At 37.3% G+C, this 22,455-nt stretch overlaps 1 protein-coding gene across 1 annotated transcript in view; it reads right to left on the bottom strand.

Annotated features, from left to right (window-relative positions):
• Positions 1–22,455, bottom strand: part of EPB41L3 (erythrocyte membrane protein band 4.1 like 3) — a 357,632-nt gene that overhangs the window by 283,980 nt on the left and 51,197 nt on the right. The window lies entirely within an intron of this gene.

The following is a 22,455-nucleotide window of genomic DNA, read 5'->3' as shown; positions in this document are numbered from 1 at the left end:
ATGAAATAGAGGACTTTCAAGCATTCTTGATGAAAAGACCAGAGCTGAAAAGAAAATTTGACTTTCAAACACAAGAATGAAAAGAAGCATGAAAAGGTAAACAGCAAAGAGAAGTTATAAGGGACTTACTAAAGTTGAACTGTTTACATTCCTACATGGAAAGACAATATTTGTAACTCTTGAAACTTTTCAGTATCTGGGTACTGGGTGGGATTACACACACACACACACACACAGACAGAGAGCACAGAGTGAATTGAATAGGATGGGATCATATCTTAAAAAAATGAAATTAAGCGGTGAGAGAGAAATATATTGGGAGGAGAAAGGGAGAAATGGAACGGGGCAAATTATCTCTTATAAAAGAGGCAAGCAAAAGACTTTTTAGTGGAGGGGAAAAGAGGGGAAGTGAGTAAAAAACATGAAGTTTACTCTCATCACATTCCACTAAAGGAAGGAACAAAATACACATTCATTTTGGTATGAAAACCTATCTTACAATACAGGAAAGTGGGGGAGAAGGGGATAGGAGGGGTCAGGAGGATGATGGAAGGGAGGGCAATGGGAGGAGGGAGCAATTTGAAGTCAATACTCTTGGGGAGGGACAGGATCAAAATTGAGAATAGAAGCAACAGGGGGCAGGATAGGATGGAGGGAAACAGTTAGTCTTACACAACATGACTATTATGGAAGTCATTTGCAAAACTACACAGATATGGCCTGTATTTAATTGCTTGTCTTCCCAAAGGGAATGGGTGGGGAGGGAGGGATGAAGAGAAACTGGAACTCAAAGTTTTGGGAACAACTGTCAAATATTGTTCTTGCTACTAGGAAATAAGAAGTACAGGTAATGGGGTATAGAAAGTTATCTGGCCCTACAGGACAAAAGAGAAGATGGGGACAAGGGAAGGGAGGGATGATAGAAGAGAGGGCAGATTGGTGATAGGGGTAATTAGAATGCTTGCTGTTTTGGGGCTGGGGGAGGGGACAAATGGGGAGAAAATTTGGAACCCAAAATTTTGTGAAAATGAATGTTAAAAGTTAAATAAATAAATTTTTAAAAAAATAACAAATAAAAAATAAGTATTTTTGAGATTTCATATTCTTCTCTCATCCAGGCTGTAAATGCAGTGGCATGGGTCCAATCTCATTACTGACCTTCTTATGCATCCATTCCCACTACTGACCTGCTCCATTTTTAACATGGCCTGGTTTGTCCCTCCTTAGTCAGCCTGGTTGGCCCCCTGCTCCCAGGAGCTCACAGACTGGTACCAGACATAGTGTGGACATCCAATTGGCAACATCCCTCCCTACAGTTAAGAACTCCTAAGCTCAAGAGATACACTAGTCTAAATATCCTCTCATGTCGAGGATTATAGGCATACTTACCATGCTTACTTGTAAAACAGATAAAATATTTCCACTAACTGTCTAACATAGTGAGGGACCTTTATAAAGCTTAAAGCACTGCAGAAATGTGAGTTATTGTTCATGTTTAAAATTAAACCTTTGCTTGATTCCTCAATGACATCATTATCAACGTCAACCATTACCTTGTGTTTAAATAAAATAATATCAGGGTGTAGGAGTCTGGCCCTACACTTCGTGTACACAAACTGCTGCATTTTTTAGGTAAACCTGCACCAAGTTCTTCTCTGTTCCCTCACCATGATGTGGAAGGGATGTTGGGTTCCTAAAGACGATGTAACCAGAACAGAGGCTTTGAAGATGGGCTCAGGGTCACACTGAGTCAGCTTTCCAAAGATGTTCCAACTAAGTAGGTAAAAGCTTGGCTTGTACAATAGGCTGGCATTTGTTTGGTTATGATGATTTATGGAACAAAGATTCATAGAGAAGGTTCTGTGTACTGACCACGGTGGAAGAGGACAATGGATGCTCTGTCATGATCCTCTGTAGCTTGTCTTTGTCATAAATACAGGTGTACTCAGTGCAGAGTATAAATGCAAAGGTTGTTCCTTAGACCTGATGAGGTCTTTCTGTTTGCTGAGGCTCCTGTTTCCTAGTGATAACACATATGTATATGTATATATCCATATGTACATGTATAAGATTGCATGAATGCTATATACTAATACAGAATACTACACAACTACCTACAACAGCTTCTAGAAAAGATTAGTCTAACAAGTGACACAGGAAAAAAACAAGTGAACAAAGGAAACCTATTGTCCAAACTATGGTTTACAGTTGGATGAATTAGTTGTTCTCTGTGTGTGTCTATACACATATAGCTGGCTGTATATATATATGTATGTGTATATAGATCTATATAGATCTCCATCTCTGTTGATATTGAAGTATATTTATAGATGTGTTGATATCTATAGATACTTCTTCAGCAGACAGTACAGATAGAAGATTTGCTGAGCCCAGGTCAGAAAGAAAAGAATATAGTGGATAGATTCCATTTGGGAAATTACAAAGTACTTTCAAATATCCCAAGTTTCTCCCTGAAATAAAAACCCATCTTTTAAAATTCCACTATCCTTCCCTTAATGGCCGTAAATTATGGAGAGCTACTAATTTCTAAAGAATCAAAATTACATGTCACTGAAAGGGCAATGGAGAGATATAAAATGGTTGTAATGAGGCTTCAGTATATTCTCAGTGATGCATCTAAGAAGCGGTATGTGGTATATCTGTACACCAGGAGATTTATGTCTAAAAAGGTGAAAAATATTTTCACATGGTGAAAATAAGGAATAATGGATAGATGAATAAGGGGCCAAAAGGATCTAGAGGGAAGGTTATGCTTTATGGGTAGATCTTCTGTTGAGGACATGGAAAAAATGGGTGAAAGAGTCATGGATAGGTTCTGAGGTGCTGATGTCCAGTACTAGAGAGATAGTACCCATATGGATGAGGCCACACATCCATTATAGTGAAAGAGGAGGAGAAGGAAGAAGGACCACATTGATTCCAACTCATTCCTTTTGAAGATGAGAAAACCAAAGCTTGGAGAGATGAAATATCTTGCCCAGTATCACAAAGGCAGGAAGTGTAGTGTCAAGGAAAGAGAGCTAGATTTGGAATCATAGTACCTGGGTTCAAAGTCTCTCTCTGCAACTTTCTACTTATGTGGGCATGTGACTCTGGGAAATTTCTTGACATCTCTGTTAAGAAACAGAAACACCTCTGAGTCTCAGTTTTCTTAACAGTAAAATGAGAGCTAGATGATTTATCTCTAAATTCCAACTTAATTATGAATCTATGGACAAAGGACTTCACTCCAAACCCAATGTGCTTTCCAGTTAATCATGTTTCATTTTAGTGTGTAGTCTCTGGGACATCTGCTTTGGTTGCTCTGAGGCCATCTTGTTTACTTCCTGATTCTTAATTGTGTTATCGAGTTTCACAAAGATAAAACAATACAAAATTGTGTTTTAGTTCCATTACAGCAAAATAAGGAGGGTGAGGGAGGCTAATTCTGAATTCCAAAAAACCTACTTTCATTACACTTTTGGAGCAAAACCCATCCATTAGTTGGAGACTGCCATACTCATGTTTTTTTGCTTACCCTGCTATTACCAAAAATTCTAGAAAGTACTATGGATATCAAAGGTCAAGGTGCAAACTCAAGTCATTAGGAAAAACATGTCCTTGTCAGCATTTTTCATCTGACCTGGTAATCCTTGGAGCACAATTTTTCATTGAATGGATATTTTATGACATTTTCCCCGCATGTACCATTTATTCAAATATCATCTCTCTCTCTCTCTCTCTCTCTCTCTCTCTCTCTCTCTCTCTCTCTGTGCATTATTTGTGTGTGTTTCTTTCTCTCTTCTCCTGAGTACAACTCAGAACGATCACACAGTAAAGAAAATAAACTTGTACATGGTTTTAAAATCTATTTCCATGCTCCACCTGCATGTCTTTAAGGTAAAAGTGATAAAACTATTTGCAATCTGCAGTTACATACTTTGTGAAACATAAATGTAGGAAAAACTGAATTTCTTCTCAAAAAGTATCAGTAAAAGTAATTTGAAATGTTGGTCTATAATAACTTCACTTTGAACCGAATGGTGGATGCAAATGTATTTTTCTGCTGGTGGGCTTATCAAAAAGATTTCTTATTGAACAGAACATTCATTCTTCAAAAGCAGAAAAAGCTGAAGGTTCTATAAATCTGGTTAGCTGTATTCTAAAATCAGAATGTCTGCTTCAGGCATTTAAATATCATTTCTAGATTTTCTGTCCTCTATAATTTTTTTTCATCACCAAATGCAGAACTCTTAAGAAGTGAGCATTACTAGACAGATAATTAGAGTCCTAAACTATGCTTTGAGGGAGACCTGTTGTCTGTTAGACCTAGTTTCATTTCCTTTACCATCATCCCATTTCTAGGCACTGGGCCTAACCCACTGGAACAATCTGTTCAAAAATAAAAATTTGTCTTAATTCTTCTTGTGTACACAGCCCCACCTCCAGGTGCATTTGGAGAAACCTGACTCCCTGATGGACTGAGAGGCTTTGCAGGGGAAAGGAGAGGAAAAAAAGTGGAGAAAAGCTGTCATCCCAACATGTCCCTTGGTTTGCACTGTCTGCACCTCAATAAATTGATGAGCAGGCTTATTGGTGAGATTTTTCTCTCAACATTTCATTTCCTAACTCTTGTGTATTTTATCACCTAAACTAATCTGTAAGGCTTTTCTGATTATGGTCTTACTTGGTCAAACTGATAAATGTGTTTGCTTGCTACTTATGACTGTGTTTTGTGTGAGAATCAAATGATGGGGGTGGAGAAGGAAAGCTAAGCAGAAAAGATTAAACTATTCTCTTCCAGGTCTGGGGCATAATTTCCTACTCCAAAATAATCAATTAGAGGGGGTAGCATTTATCCTGGACCCTCAAATTGAATATATCTTACATGTAAAAGATAGATATAATTCTAGCCTGCTACTCATCTTAAAGATAGGAGAGAAAAAAGAAAGTAAGTACACTCAGCGACCATCATCTTCATTCTCTCCACAAATATCTTTTCAGAAATGTAGGTGGGGCATCTCCATATCTACCTATCCATCCATCCATCCATCCATCCATCCATCCATCCATCCATCCCTCCATCCATAAATCCATCTCTGTATATGCACACACACACACATATATATAACATAAATATATTTATACATAAATACACCTATATGAAAAGTGTTCCAAAACTTCACCAAAACCTTTGGGACATTCTGTGTCAATTCATTAATTGGATTAGGGCAGCCTTCAGTAGACTCAAGAGAAAAATGGAAAAACAACCTTTCTTCATCAGTCCTTGTAGCACCTTCATATTATGACACTACCAATAAAGAATAATAATTGGCATTTATATAACGTTTTGACTTTAAATGCACTATCTTGTTGGCACTTCACCACAACGCTATGAAGTAGGTGCTAACAATAAATTCATTTGGCAGATCAGATGGCTGGATGATTTGCCCATGGTCATGAAACTAGTAAGCATAAGAGGTTGGATTTGAACTCAGGTCTTTCTTCACTTTAATTTCAGCATTTTTCTCTCTGTGCTGCCCTTACTCTACAAGTGGAAAATAGAAGCCTAATTTATCCTAAATGCTTACCACTGTTAGTTTGTATTATGTAAAGGTATCCTGGTAAAGTCACTTCACTGTTTTCTAAGCAACTCTCTAAGTTGCAGGTAAGGTACCAATGGTAGAAGGGTTTGCTCATCCAGAAGAGCTCCTGTTCTGAAGAAATCATAGGTCTAGACCCTATTCCCTTTTATTCTTGAAAATTCTTATTATATTTTCTACCTATAAAAGAGCGATTGCTAGTATGAGAGAGAGAAAAGTAAGGATCAATGATGATAGAGGAAAATGCAATAAGATCATCGATTTCAAGCTGAGACCATAGAGACCATCTAATCCAACTCTTATCATTTTACAGAGGAAGAAACTGAAGGGCCAAAAGCTTAAGTGACTGCTCTGATATTACCTTCCTACTAGAGGGCAGAGCCTTCATTTGAACCCAGTACCTATGATTCCAAGTTCAGCGTTCTTGCCAACTGAGGGGAGCAGGGAGAAATATAATACAATTACCTTGGCAAATTGCACTGTTATAAACTTTCAGTCAGAAAAATACATACTTCCAGACAGGTCTAGAAAAATGCTTAACTTAAGACTTGAGAAAGAAGTCTCATAGAATGACTTGCAATTCCAGGGACAAGAATTGGATTTTCAGATATAGTGTAATTTATATTTTCACAGATAGAGAAAAACAAATTATGAAAAGAACAAAGCAAAACCCAAACCAAAAACCCAAACCTTGGTTATATGCAGTGTTCTTCTCTGGCTCAGAAGTATACTCATAGGCCAGGCCAAAACTGAACCAGATGAAAATGTAATTGGGAAATGTTTAACAAAATAAATAAAAACGAGACAATACAGCATAGGGAATGCTAATTTGTGATTTTCTAAGTCAATATGTGGCCTACCTGTTTCTACTTGAGTTTGATACCACTTTTCTTGTAAATCTTGTCTCTCCAACTGAAAATCCTCAAACATGAGGATTCTTATATTCCATATCTCCCAGAGTGACTAGTACCGAGCTGAGAACACACAGCAAGTACTTAATAAATGCATGCTGGCTCAACTTGAGTTTTCTTTCAACAAGAATAATCTGCACTTTGAAATATATTTACTATCTTTTTCAGTGGGATTAAGGAAAACCATACATGATTCCCAGAGACCTTCCTTTTCAAGACAGTATACTGCCTCCATCACCCTCACACCTCCACTCCCATCCCCACCTCCCTCAGAGTTGTTCCTGTTCTCGATTCACAGAAGGAAATTTGTGTGGTGCTATTGGGAAGACTGGAGCTTAGCTGAAGTCTCTAGCACAACCATCTGAACTAGCAGGTTAATGACAGCAGATAGGCCACGCTCTGTGCAATGAGGTATATTCAAGCAGTCTGAGCTCAAGTTCAATTAACTGACTTCAGTTCAACATTATCCCAACAGCAGAAGCAGTGATGAGCCCTGCAGGTTGGAGATGGTGATGAAAAAGACTAAAGTACATCCACAATCTCTGCTAAATGGATAGAGAGGGAGTGTGTGGATAATGGGAGTAGGAACCCAAAGGGATCTTATATGTCCCTTAGTCTCCCATTTTACAGATGAGACAACTGAGATTGAGGGAAATTAATTGACTTGTCTGAGGTCACCCAGGTAGCAAATGGCAAAGCCAAGATTTAAACTCAGGTCTTTGGACTCTTTCCTGTATACCAAATAACTAGCCAGGTAAAATATATAAACATTGCATTATATCAAAATGTTTTGAGTGAGATAACTGATGTAAATTACTTTGCAAACCTTAAAGTGCTACATGAATGCCAGGTATTATCATCATGCAGGCATTCATGAAACGTGTTATTATACAGCTACTACTCAAGTCACTATCATTTCAGAGGGGAATCTCGAGATAAGAATAGCTCGCAATTATTCATATTGTACTTCAAGGTTTGCAGAGTACTTTACAAATATTATCTCAATGTTTTCTTCACAACCCTGGGAGGTAGGGGCTATTTTTATCCCCATTTTACAGATATGGAGATGAACACAGAGAGCTGCTAAGTGACTTGACCAAGGTTAGAGCTACTAAGTTTCTGAAGCCAGATTTGAACTCAGTTCTAATTCCAGATCCAGTGTTGTGCCACCTAGATGCTTAAGGAGGGCTATTGGCCACTTCCCTGTTTATAAAGCATGGCCCTACTCCATTTCTACATCTCCTTGCCTTCTCTCCTCTCAGCTAGGACTTTTAGTCCTATCCTGTCCCCTCTTTCAATTCATATTTTTTCATTTCACCCTCTCTACTTGGGTAATATTCATGATTCTTGCCTGTCTTCTCTATTTTGCATGCTCTCTAGCATGTGTACATAGCTCTATTCTGTTTCCCAGCAGCAAATAAATCCAAGTATGGTACAAAGAGTAAATACTAGACCAGAAGAATAATTCCATTAAGCAGTCTGACTACTACAGCCATTCTTCATACATGGCTGTCAGAAAATATTTTTCACTGAATATAATTTGTTGAGATCAATGAAGCACCATTACTTTAGGCCACCCACAGGGGAAGGAAGTTAGCTTTGTTATGGAGAACCTGCATTAAAATAGGAATCATAAAAATGGATTATTACATACATAGACAGGATCTGCCCTTCCTCTTATAACCCACCCTCCAATGAAGTGGTTAAGGGATGAAATGTCCCCCAAGTGGACAAAATGACTACAGAGGATGAAAAGTCTGAAAAATCCCGAACTAAATCACCTCCTAAGTACTAAAACTTAAACCTACAAAGTAGATGATCCCTGGGAAAGCAGTTGTATTAGACCCTTCTTAGACAAATGTACATATAGTGGAGGTGTCCCTGAAGCTAATGCCTTTAAAATAGAAAGATTAAAATAATTTGTTCAGTTTCAGTTTGGGGGACTGGCTTTTTCGTTATATCATACTGCCTAGGTGGATTCTCTACTGTCTTTTCTCTTGCAAATGGATACCCAGCTGTACTTCCCACCCCATCTAGTAAACAGGTAACAACAGATTCTCACATTTTGTTTGTATTTCAATTCTTCAACAACTGTTATATTTGCCAACAAGAGAAAATTAGCTTCATACGTTTAAAAAAATCAAGGCCAGGTTAATCGAATTTGGGTCAGAGATTGCTAAGATGGAATAAGATATAGAGAGCAGAGTTGAGTAGATTCTGAACACTGTGAAGTCCATCTATTAGGCATGTATGTCTAACTACTCATAATCCAGGGTGTCCCTAAAATCTTAGTGCAGTTTTAAGCTTTTATTAACAGAAAACTTCAATGAGACTTAAGACACCCTGCACTTTCACTTTGAAATTGTGACTACCAACTATGTTCTCCGTATCTAATGCTGTATATGAGTGTCAAAGATATACCACCTAGGCCAATGGTTGCCAACCTTGTGGGCTTCAGATCCCTGTGGGGAGCCATGGAATTATTGCAAGGTAGTCCACAAATTCATACGCATACCAGCTAGTAAATGCTTTAGCTAAAAAAAAAAAATACATATACATACACATCAATACATCAAGAACTTGTGATTTTCGTCACCATGGCAACTCCCTTGACAAATATAGACCCATTTATAATTGATAGTCCTTAGAGAGTTTTCTGAGGCTCAGAAAGGTTATGTGGCTTGCCCATGGTCAGACAGCTACTAAGGGTCAGAGGTTCTAAGCAGAGATGCTTTACGAGCTTCTGAAGCCTACAGAGCTCTGTCCCTTGGGAGAGGGGGAGAAAGACTCAAAATGGGATGTCTGAGGTGGGGGAAGGGAGAGGAAGTGGGGTGGAAACAGCACCTTGACCTCAAATGCTCTAGAGGGCTCTTAAGAACGAAGTACTTTAATCCAAGATCACCCAGGGGACCTTGAAATTTGCCAGCACTGTGAATGCACACACTTCGGGAGAGGTAAAATCAGTAGGTCGGTAAACATTTATTAAGCATCTACTATACTCAAATGGCTACTAGGTGCTAAGCATTAAGGATACAAGGATGGGGGAAAACATAGTCAATGTTGTCAATGTGCAAAAAACTACGTACAGGAATATGTAAATACATATATATGTATGGATGGATGGATATATGTGTGTGTGTGTGAGAGCGAGAGTGAGGGCGAGAGAGAGAGAGTGAGAGCAAGAGCGAGAGCGAGACAGAGAGAGAGAGAGAGATTTTGATGGAGAAATACATTAAACTCAATAGAAAATGGAGGGATAGGTATAGAGGACAGAGAAGAAATTATGAAGGAGGACAGAGACTGGTTCTCTGATAAGAAGGATACAGAGAGAAATCTAGGAAATGGAAAGACAAGAGATACCAATAAAATCTATTTCTAAAAAGCAGGAGGGTAAAGTCAAAGAGAGCATAGTCACAGGAAAAAACAAATTTCAACTTAAAGAATGGATAATAAAGGGAGGATTAAAAGGGGGGAAGGAAACAACTGGTATTCTGACTCTGGGCAAGGTCAAGAGAGGAGGGGCAGTGGAAAGATAGATTGCTTCAGTTTTATATTGCTAGTTTTGGTCACATTTCTTGTTTTTCACCAACTCCTTTTGGTAAAGAGGTAAAGAAAGGAAAAATGTAATAGGATATGACAGAAATGTATAATTAACCATCATAACTGTGAACATGATTGGGAGGATGAACTCACATAAAACAGAGGAAAATCACAGAATTTGAAAGTTGGATGGGACCTCAGTTACCATCTAGTTTTGCCCATACACAAAAGGTCTACTTGAAGACTTCCAAGGAGGGGGAACCCACCAGATCTGGAGAGAGTCCATCATAGTTTCAGACAGTTCTAATTGTTAGGAAGTATTTTTTTCTTGACATTAAACATAAGTTCATTTCTTTGCAACTTCTAACTACTGCTTCTGGTTCTGCCCTTTGGGTCCAAATGGAACACTTTTAATCCTTCTTCCCCACGATGCCCATTCAAATACTTGAAAACATCTATTATGTCTCCCTTCCCCCAAGACTTATCTTTTCAAAACTAAACATGCCCACTCATATGACAAGGACTGAAAACCCATTACTATCTTGACTGCCCTCCTTTGGACTAGCTCCACCTTATCAATGTCCTTCTTAAACCATGGTGCCCAGAACTGAACACAATTCCATAGACGAATTCTGAAAAGAGCAGAGTACAGTGTTGATAGGCATCTCCTTATTCCTAGAAATTATGTCTCCCTAAATACCATTAACATTTTTGGCTGCATTACACTGCTGACATATATTCAGTAGTCCACTAAAACCCCCAGATCTTTTTTCAGAAGTGCTTTCTATGCATGCTGTTCCCATCTTATATTTGTGAAGTGTTGTTTGTTTGCTTTTTTATCCAAGTTCAAGACTTTACATTTACCCCTACCAAATATAATCTTACTACGTTCAACCTAGTGTTCTAGGCTGTCAATATCCTTTTGGTTCCTATCACTATAATCCAATGTATTTTCTTGTTCCTGATAAAAATGTCCAACAGCATGGGGTCCAGAACAGATACCTTGAGTACTCCACTGGAGACCTCCTCTTATGTGGACATTTAAAAAGTATGTTGATTGATTTTTAAGTGCAGTCAACTGACTGTATAGTCTAATCAACATCTCTCTTTCTTTAAGAGAGAATGAGATATCTGAAAAGAAAAACTTGGCTAAAATCTAAGGGAAACCATATGCCCACCACGCCTCTTGTCTCCTCTTTTAGTAAGATTGTTAAAAAAAAAAAAGGAAGGAAATAAGGTTAGTCTGTTATGTCCTGTTATTAATCAAGTCATGCTTCCCTTTCTGGATGTTCACCAACCATCTCTTCAATGACATGTTCTAACAATTTTTCAGGTATGAAAATCAAGTCCACTAGCATCTTGTTTGCACACTCTTTTCTTTCCCTTGTTGATAACCAGCACAACAGTTGCCTTTTCCCAATCTTGCATTACCTTTATCATTTTCCATGCTTATATTATTACTGTCTAGCTCAACAGTCCCATCTGCCAGGTCTTTTTGAGAGACCAAGAATGTCATTCAGTTGGGTTAAGTGGCTTTCATTCAATTCATCAAGGGCAGTTAGCTGTGTTCTCTTACAATCTCTTTTCTTATCTTGGGTATCAATTCCTTGTTAGTCATTTATCTTCTGCCATTTCCAATGTAAAGGCCATTATCTTTTGAGTATGGCTAGCAGAATCCAGCAATATGTTGTTTACAAGAAACAGACTTGAAACAAACATTCACACAGAATTAAGAGAAGAGGTTGGGGAAGTTTTGTTTTGTTTTGTTTTTTTATGGTATGCTCCAGGCAAATTTTTTTAAAATAGGAGTAACAGTCATGATTTTAGACAAGGCAACAGTAAAATTTGAATCTTCCCAAATTATACAAGTTAAAGTTCTTTCCTGCAGGGCCTACCTGAGGAACCTCCTCCTCTTCCATGAAGTCTTCTAGGATCCTTTCTAAAATGCATGATCTAAACCTCCTCAAATTTCTCTGAGCATATAACCTGCATTCCTCTTTTGAATTTACCAAATTCTGCTTGTTATTTAGGTATTTAGGCACACATCCCACTAGCCCTACACACACACACACACACACACACACACACACACACACACACACACACACACACACTGTTCTGGATTATAAGCTACTTGTGTGCATAGACTGTTTTCATTTCTCAACTGTGCATACCATTACCAAGCAGGGAGCTTGACACAATTGGGATTTAATAAATATTTGTTGAATTTTGATCTATCCATGCTTCCCTTGCCCCAGTTTGGCTTTTGAAACACCATACTACTCATCCTATGACTCTAACTATTGCTTCTGTCTCCTTTTCTTGCTCTATAGCCTCTCTGCAGGCAACCTCACTCACTTCCACAACTTCACCAACCACCATTCTCTATGCAGATGACTCCCAAAATTAATATCCCTAGCCCTGATCTCTCTTAAGGCCTTCATCTTCAGCTCACTAGAAGACAATTCCACGAAGGGATCCGACCAAAACCTCCAACTCAACACGTCCAGAACAGAGATTATTATCTCTTCCCCTAAACCTGCTCCTCCCCCAACAGTCATTGTATCACTATTAACTCAATCTACCAAGTTTGATCTCCACCTAGGCTTATCTTTGACTCTTCCATTTCCTTCACTTCTCACATGGCTGCTCAGTTTTCTCAGTTGTTTCTAACTCTTCATGACTCCATTTGAGGTTTTCTTGGCAAAGATACTGGAATGGTTTGCCATTTCCTTTTTCAGCTCATTTTACAGATGATGACACTGAGGCAAACAAGGTTAAGTGACTCATCCAGGGTCACACAGTTAGTAAGAGTCTCAGGCCAGATTTGAACTCAGAAAGATGAATCTTTCTAACTCCAGGCTTAGCACTCTATCCACTGAACTACCTAGCTGCTTACCTCTCACATTAAACGTTACCAAATACTGCCAGTTCCATTTCTGTAACCTCTCTCCCATCTATCCCCAACCCTTTATTTACATAACTGCCATCATCAGTAGAGTAGAGGCCATCATTATCATACCCTTGGACTTATATCACTCCATTTTCACTCCTTTTTACAATCTATCCATCTTTCCCATCATTTATAAAAGAATGTTTTTATGCATAGATCTGGTCATATCATTCCTCTGCTCCAAACCACTTAATTGGCTCCAGAAGGAAGTTAAAGGGCTAGATCTTCAGTTCAGGAACTTTTCTAATCTGGTACCACCTTAGTTTCCAATGTTTTCCTTATAGTTTCCTGTCCTCAATGTTCTAGCCAAATGTGACTACTTACCATCCCTCTTATATGTCTTATATAAGACTTATACGTCTCTCTTCTGTTCTACTGTTGAAGTCCTACTCAGCCTTTGTAGTCCTACTTGAATGCTACCTCTTCTATGAAGAAGGGGAGGGAACATTTTAGAATGGAAAGAGCACTGCTTTTGGAATTAAGATTTTGTTTGAAACCTTGCCCTCCCATTGCTACTTGTATGACTTTGGTCGACACTTAATTTCCTGGGGTCTCATTTTACTCATCTGTGAAATGAGGTCATTGGATCAGAAAGATGACCTTTTCAGGGCCCTTGTAGCTATAAATTTAGAGGCAACTAAGTGGTGCAGTTGATAGAGCACTGGTCCTGGAGTCAGGAGGACCTGAGTTCAAATATGGTCTCAAACATTTCCTATCTGTGTGACCCTGGACAAGTCACTTAACCCTATTGGCTTCAATTTCTTCACCTATAAAATAAGCAGGAAAAGAAAATGGCAAGCAACCTTAGTATCTTTGTCAAGAAAACTCCAAATAACATAACAAAGAGACAGATACCACTGAAAAACAATTGAACAACAACAAAAGCTCTAAATTTAAGATCCTGTGATTCTTCCTTGATCCTCTCAGCTGATAATCATCTTCTCCCCCTTGACCTCACATAGCATTTTGTTTATGCCTTTCTATTTCACTTATATTAGTATTTCAATTATATTATTATTTTATAATTATTTCAGTTATATTATTGCTAGTTGTATATGTATAGTACATATACTATTTCTAGATGGTAAATTCTTTGAGACTGAATCTTATCTAATAATCTTCATATCTCCTGGAGTTCCCAAATGCTGATTAAAATGAAGTGTTTAAATTTCACCAAAAGAAAAAGGCCCTGATCTATAGGGACAAAAATGTTAATAACCTAATCCCCTTAAAAGCTAAAGACCTCAGTGAACCCTGAGCTAAGGCAGCTCTTAACAATGTCCATCACCCTAGTTCAATATCTATGGCTCAGTACTCCAAAGGGCAGCTAGGTGGCACAGTGGACAGAGTTATTAGGCATGGAGTTAGAAAGACTTCTTTCTGACTTCAAATCTGACCTCAGACTTTTACTAGATAGGTGACCCTGGGCAAGTCATTTAACCTTGTTTGTCTCAGTTTTTTTAATCTGCAAAATAAGTAGGAGAAGGAAATGGAAAACCACTCCAGTATCTTTGCCAAGGAAATCACAAATGGAGTCAGGAACAGTCAGACACAGCTTAAAACAACTGAACATCAGCAACAAACTGATCTCTAGACTGTCGTCTTTTCCTTTTCAAATGTATTCTACACGCATTTTCTAGTCCTGCCTTCTGAATCAGGGATTAGGGAAGGGGGCAGACAGTAGAGACCAAGATGAAGCCAAAAGAGAGAAAAAGAGATCTGATACTGACCTTGGCAAGACAAATTTTGACATGGGTCAACTAGGTTCCACAGTATTTCCTCCAATGCTACTAATATAATCTCAACTTTATAAATATGGGGCAGGAAGTAGGGTGGGAGGAACACTTCATTTTAATTGTGTTATGTATTTGGAAGTCAAAAATCTTTTTATATATTGTAAAATAATCTTTAATTTAGACTTTTCATTCATTAATAAAAACCTTCCAAATTATTAAAATGAGTGAGATTTTGAATGATCTAAATATAAATATGCTCACCACTGGTGACAATCAAGTTATATTTATATTTTCTCCTTTTAGAATTCATTTGAAGTGATTCCAATGAATGTATTAGAAACAGGAAAGGTTTAAAAATATTCATTTGTTCCATTACAGGGCACCTGAATAAATTCTAACAAATTTTTCATCTCAGTCACAACCTACCCATTTTCTAAATCAGAAAAATGATAATTCATAATGTTCTCATTAATTTCAGTAATTAGGAAGAAAGCTTATCTAAATTGGTTAAATCTGAATTATAGAATATTTTTTAAAGGATATTATTTTATTACTCCCAAAGACATATAATCCTTTCTTTGCCTCATCCCTCTCAAGAGGTGATTTTGGTTTTTCTAAGGCAATGTCAGCAGCATAGTTTCTATCTAAGTAAATCGAGCTGAAAAGTACCCAACAAGGAACTCAGCTTGGCTGTTTTAGAGAGAGGATTATCATCAAAAGATTAACCACTCAATGACTAGTATTTTAGACTGGGCAACTCATGAAATATAGAGGGGTGGTAGCTATCCTGTAAGGTATAATCTCAGATCTTTCTAATTAAATTATTAACATTATTAGATCTTCCATATTAAATTATTAAAATGAGTACATGGAGTAACTGTAAATATACCAACCAAGAGTTGCCTTGGAAAGGCCCCTATTTTAATGAATTAAAAACATAATACCATAATAATAGTAGCTGACGTTTATACACTACTAACTGCTTTACACATTATCTTATTTGAGCCTCAAAATAACTTGGTTTGAAGTCCCTCACCTCAGATAAATGGAGGAATGGATAGAATGCTACAATTGGATTCACTAAGGTCTGAGTAAAATTTGGATATAGATGTTTTCTAGCTATATTAGCCTGGGCAAGTTACTTAACCTTTCACTTAATCACTTCAGTTTCCTCATCTGTAAAATGGGAATAATAATAGCACATACCTCTGAGAGTTGATGTGAACACAAAATGAGATAGTATTTGTGAAGTTATAAACTTTAAAGCACTACAGAAGTGCTAGTCATTTTTATTAAATACTGTGGATATTAGAATTATCATCATTTTGCATATGAGAAAACAGAGGCTCAGAAAGTTTAAGCGCCTTATCCTTAGTTCTGCAGCTAGTAAATACCAGAGGATTTGAGCCATAGTTGAACGCCAGAGCTCTTTTAGCTGACACTTGAGAACCCAGGAAATGATTTGTAATAACAAAAGTGTGCGCCTATGAAGTGCTAGCATCTGTTTATAGTGCAATTAACTTTACATGCATATAGTTCTTGAAAATAGTTTGTTCTTTTAAGTGGGTAAATATTCCTTTGACAATCTTGTTTACATGATACACTGGTCTAGTAAGCTACTTAACTTGCTCTTTACAAATTTAATAAGCCGGTTTGGAAATAAGCACATATTTTAAATTCAAATCAATTTAGTTCTGTAAGCATTTATTTAGCACCTACTATGTGCAAGTACTAGGCTAGATACTGGGTATGCAAACATACAAAAAAAGAAATAACCCTTGCCCTAAAAGAATTTATATTTTATTGGTATATACTCTTCTTCCTCACCTCCACTTAAGTGTCCCTGACTTCATTCAAAGAGTTCCGCTCTTTTCCCCTCTTCCTCATCTCACATCATTTACACTTCTCCCCCTACTCTCTCCTCCCTCAATCTGGTCTTATGTGAAAAGGTAGCTCTTCTCCTTGTCCTATCAAACTGCTCTCCATGCACAAGTGATCTCATTCCATCCTGGCCTCTTCAGCCCCTTCTCTCATCTCCAATCTCTATTTCTAATCTTCAACGACTCCCAGCCTTCTCCACTAACTTCTCCAAGCACACCCATGTCTCCCCAGTCTTCTGAAAGCCTCTCAGCTTGGCCCATCCATCCATTCTAGCCATTATTCATCTCTCGTGGCTTTTGCGGCTACTCCTTGGAAAGGTCAACCTCAATTGGTTCCTCTACTTCCTTATTTTCATTCTCTTCTTGACTCTCCAATCTCACTTCCAACCTCATCATTCAATTGAAACTGTTTTCTCTCCAGTTACTAAAAAATAACCTCTTATTTCACAAATCTAATGGCTTTTTCTTAATCCTCTTCCTTTTTGATTTTTTTGCAGCCTCTGTCAGTCACCATTTTCTTGATGTTTTCTTCTCTCTAGGTTTTCAGGAAACTGTCTTCTCCTGGCCCTCCTACCCATCTGACTGTTTTTTCTCATTTTCCTTTGTGAAACCTTCATTGGGTCCCACTAATTCTGGGTGACCCAAAAGGCTCTGTTCTGGCCCTCATCTTTTCTCCATGTATGGTATTTCACTTGGCAATCTCATCAGCTCTCACAGATTCAATTATTTTCTTGATGCAGATGACTCTAAGAGCTATTTATCCATCCCTAACCTCTCTCCTGACTTCCAGCCTAGCATCAACAATTGCCCTTTGGACATTACTAGATGTTCCATATTCATCTTAAACTGAAAGTATCCAAAACTGAACTCATTATCTTTCCTCCAGGGGTGGGGAACCTGCAGCCTCAAGGCCATATGTGGCCCTCTAGGTCCAAGTGCAGCCCTTTGACTGAATCCAAACTTTACAGAATAAATTCTCTTAATAAAAGGGTTTGTTCCATAAAACTTGGGCTCAGTCAAAAGGCCACACCCAAGGACCTAAAGGGCCATATCAGGACTTGAGGCTTCCCACCCTGCTAAACATCCCTTTTCCCCAAATTCTATACTACTGTTGAGGGTACATCTATTATCCTAGTCATTCAGACGTGGTCATGTTCAACTACTCACTCTCTCACTTATAGTATCTAATCACTTGCCAAATGCAATAAATTCTACTTCTGAAATATTTCTCAAGTATGTGTCACCTGACATAGCCACCATCCTAGGGCGGGCAATTGGGTTAAGAATAAAAATCTAACTTGAATGCCATAGCCAGCAGTTTGGCTTGCCAGATTGAATGTAATCAAATTATGAATGCAGGAATTTTCACAAAATTATTCAAAATAATATGTAATCTCATTGAGCATGAATAATAGCAAAATAATGAAAATGATATGGTAATAATACTACCCCCCAGCTACTATTCTTATTTAAATTCATTTTCTCTCAAAAGGATGATGGTAGAGAAGAGATAAGTGGTATTCTCAAACTGGATAAGGGTCCAGGGCTCTTTCCTATTCTCAGTGGTTCAATGATTCTATCGATTGGTGCCACACAAATTCAGCCACGACCTAGGACTCCAGGAAGACCATGTTTAAGTCAGAAACATTGCCTGAAGCAGGATCATGTTATATTTAATTATAGTATTTTGTCAGGCCTGAAGCTAGAACTTTCTGCATTTTTTTTTTTTGGTGTTGTCAGAAAATTAACTTAACTTAGTCATAAGCATATCCATTCCACTTAGCCATATCTACTCACTCACTAGGCTAAAGACCCCCTTGGCAGCATGAAATAGTTTATCTGTCAGATTTATGGATAAGGGAAGAATTTAGGACCCAAGAAAATATAAAGAGTATTATAATTAAAAATTTTTGCACAAATAAAACCAGTGCAACCAAAATTATGAGGAAAGCAGAAAATGGGGAGGAGGGGGGATTTGCAACAAGTATCTCTGATAAAGGCTTCATTTCTCAAATATATAGAGAAGTGAGTCAAAGTTATAAAAAATCCAAATCATTCCCCAGTTGATAAATAGTCAAAGGATATGAACAAGCCATTTTTCAGACAAAGAAATCAAAGCTACTTATAGTCATGTGAAAAAATGCTCTAAATCACTGATGATTAGAAAAATGCAACTCTAAGCAACTCTGAGGTGCCACCTCACATCTATCAGATTGGCTAACATGACAAAAAAAGAAAATGTTGGATATTGGATGGGATGGGGGAAAATTGGAACACTAATGAAGTGTTGGTGGAGTTGTGAACTGATCCAACCATTCTGAAGAGCAATATGCCCAAAGGGCTATAAAATTGTGCATACCTTTTGATTCAGCAACACCATTCCTAGATCTATATCCCAAAGACATCCATAAAAAGGGAAAATGACCTATTTGTACAAAAATATTTATAGCAGTTCTTTTTGTGGTAGCTAAGAAAGAGAAATCAAAGGGATGCCCATCAATTGGGGAATGGCTAAACAAGCTGTGGTATATGATTGTGACAGTATATTATTGTTATAAGAAATGACCAGCAGGATGATTTCAGAAAAACCTGAAAAGACATACATGAAATGATGCATAGTGAAGTGAACAGAACCAGGAGAGCATTGTACACAGTAACAGTAATATTGTTCGATGAAGAAATATTAATGTCTTAGCAATTCTCAGCAATACAATAGTCCAAGACAATTCCAGAGTCTAATGATGAAGCATAATATCCAATTCCAGAGAAAGAACTGATATTGATTGAATACAGACTGAAGAATGCTATTTTTACTTTCATTTTTTCTTTAATTCGTGTCTTCTTGTACAAAATGATTAATATGGAAATGTTACATAATTGCACATGTATAATCTATATCTGATTGTTTACTGACTTAAGAAGGGGGAAGAAAAGGAAGAGATAGAATTTGAAACTCAAAACTTTAAATAAATATAAATAAAGATACCTACCCCCCACCCCCTGCAAGGGCATGTGAGGGGAAAAAAAACTGACAAGAAATTCAAGAAAGCATGAAGTTGTGGTTCTTCTAGAATTATATATGCCTGCATCCTATCAGTATCTAGGACTGATATGTCCTCGCATTGAGTTCATCCATAAATCACCCGAGAGCATCAAGCATCCAAAGGACGGGGTAATAATGTCATAAGATCCCTAAGTGTTTCATCCTTGCTAATAGTTTCTCATTCTTTCCCTGTATGTCTCATTGGTTAAGGGACCCTGGTATATGGGGGTGTCATAGGTACAGACAGAGACAGAAGAGAACAGGACAAGAGTTGGCAATAGAAAATAATAAAGTTTAATAGGAACACAATATGTGAAGTGGAATAGTATGACAAGAAGCTGGAAAACTAAGTTGGAATGAGTTTGGGGTAAGCCTTGGATTTCATAATAAGAAAGCATTGTATAGTTCTGGATTTGGAGGCAAAAGAATAGTAGAGGAAGCTGTCAATAGTGTTACCATATACAGCACAGAAATGGAGACATAACTGATACAAGAAACCACCTGGCTATACCAAAAGGCAGAACAGCAACCCTGTTTAACTAAATATATACATCATGGAGATCCTTGCTACACACAAAAAAGTCTGCCCTGAAAAGGGAACATTTCTGTGCACTACTGCCTCTATTTATATAACTCGCTAATTAGCAGTCCTTCATGTCAATATTTACTGAAATTCTTTCTAAGATACCCAAAGGACCAGTCAAGTCAAAGAGCTATTCATAAACATCTCTTGCCTGAAACATAATAGCTTCACATTTGACTTACTGATACATCTTATCCTTCTGCAGGTTGAAAGATCATCTGTATTTCAAAAAAATGGAGTTGGGTTACAAATTGTTTTTGAGATTCTTTACCAATGAAATATGGCTAATGTTTCACTGGTCTTTTATGTCAGTTGTTGGTGCTGGGAAAATTAATTACAACTTGTGAATTACAGTGACCAAGTGTTATTACATGACATGCCTTTCCTCTGGAGAGTAGGCAAACTTTGTTTTAAAGCCACTTCCTAAATGGTAGTTGCCATCACAACTGAAAGCTTCTTTCAAACTATCTTAATATTTATCCCCAGTGCAAAGAAACCAAATAACAATGAGTATTCTGCCAGATTCACATAGAAAAAGAAGGACAAAGGGAAAGGTGGAATATCATTACAGCCAAACTCCATCTGTTTTCATTTCCAGGCTTTGCTTTTCAAAGCTGAAAGTCAGAGCTTTCAACCAGAAGATGGAAAAAATGAAAGTGAAAATCGGAATTGAAAAGTCATGAATAGGTAAATATTATTAAAAGAGTTTTAGGTATCTTGCATCAAAAGAATGAAGTCCATATAAAGCTCCCTGCAAGACAATTCTATTTAAATATACATTTAATATGCTGGTATATATTTACTAAAAAAATAATGCTCAATACAACTCAGCGTATACCGCATTTAGAAATGTAAGAATTTTAGCTCTAAGTACTGAGAGGAACTTCAAAGGCTCAAAATGACAGATGAAAAATAACATTCTGGAGTGCAGTAGTTTCAAAGTTATTCTAGGATTACTATCCCATCTTCCAGTCCTCAAAGGGTGTAGATAAATGGGATCATTTTAACAATATGTTTCTCATCTGTAAAACAGAAATAACAACATTTGTATTACTTGTATTCACAAGGTTGCTGTGAGAAGATAGTGCATATAGTCTTTGATAAACCTCAAAGGTCTATTGCCATGTCCATGATAATTATTATCATGGATTCCAAAATATCAATGAGACCATCTGATTTTCCTGCCTTTGTTGACTCTTCATTTAACCATACTTTAGTTTTGACCCACTTGTGGGAAGAAAATGACGAGGTGAATGTATTTTGAAGGACTTAAATGCAAGGGATAATTCTAAGATTTTTCAGGTTGAATCAAGCAGAGATGAATGAAAGGGTAGAAGTAGCATGTATGATATGCAATGCACAGTCATATTATAGTGTCCTCTAAAATACAAAGAAAGGATATGGCTTTTGGTAGACAAGAGAATCCAACTCTGCACAACTTAGCCATTCTTTTCAGCATAAAATTATTGTGTAGGACTGGAAATGCTATTCTTAAATAGAACATAATTAAATAGAAATAAACACTCAGATCTTAAAACACAGAAGCTGTAATTTTTGTCAGTATTAAGATTTGTGAATGCATATGTGACTCCAATTAAGAAAGTTTTATCAGTCAGCTGGAAGCTGCAAGGGAACAGGAAAGAAGAATGGTGATTCAGAATGATGAAATTCAAACTAAACTAGGGAAATCTGACTTGCAGTTGTCTCAGTCTGAAGTTTCCCAGTGACTTTGGAATCAAATACCACAAAAATCTTTTCAAAGTGAATTTCAAGACCTTGGGAGCTACCTTGACCACTAGCTAGGAAAGTTTCAAGAAAAGAGGGGAAGGATGGAAAGGAAACAAAGTTGGAAACACTTTACAAAATCCTCATCACAATAAAAATATAAATTAAGTTGAAGAAACATAGTAGATAAATGTCGTAGTGAATTCAAAGATGGTCAAGAATTACAGGATTAAAATAAATCTTTACAGAGTATTATACAACATCTGGAGCCTATGTTAACATCTTCTGATATTAAACAAATTTTTACATTGATTGCTAAAGAATATGACTGAGTTGAAATACTTTCTGAAGATGATGGTTTTTAGCTTAAAATAATGACAAGTGTAACAGACAAAACCTAATATAGTATACTAAAACATTAGTGTTGGAAATGACACATTTTCCACCAGGCTGTTCTCCTTTGGGCTTTTCCCTCTCACCG

The sequence above is a fragment of the Notamacropus eugenii genome, chromosome 4 (genome assembly GCF_028372415.1).
Source record: "Notamacropus eugenii isolate mMacEug1 chromosome 4, mMacEug1.pri_v2, whole genome shotgun sequence".
In the NCBI taxonomy this organism is placed as follows: Eukaryota; Metazoa; Chordata; class Mammalia; order Diprotodontia; family Macropodidae; genus Notamacropus; species Notamacropus eugenii.
Note: the sequence above shows the minus strand (reverse complement) of the source record. Positions and strands in the feature narration are given on the sequence as shown.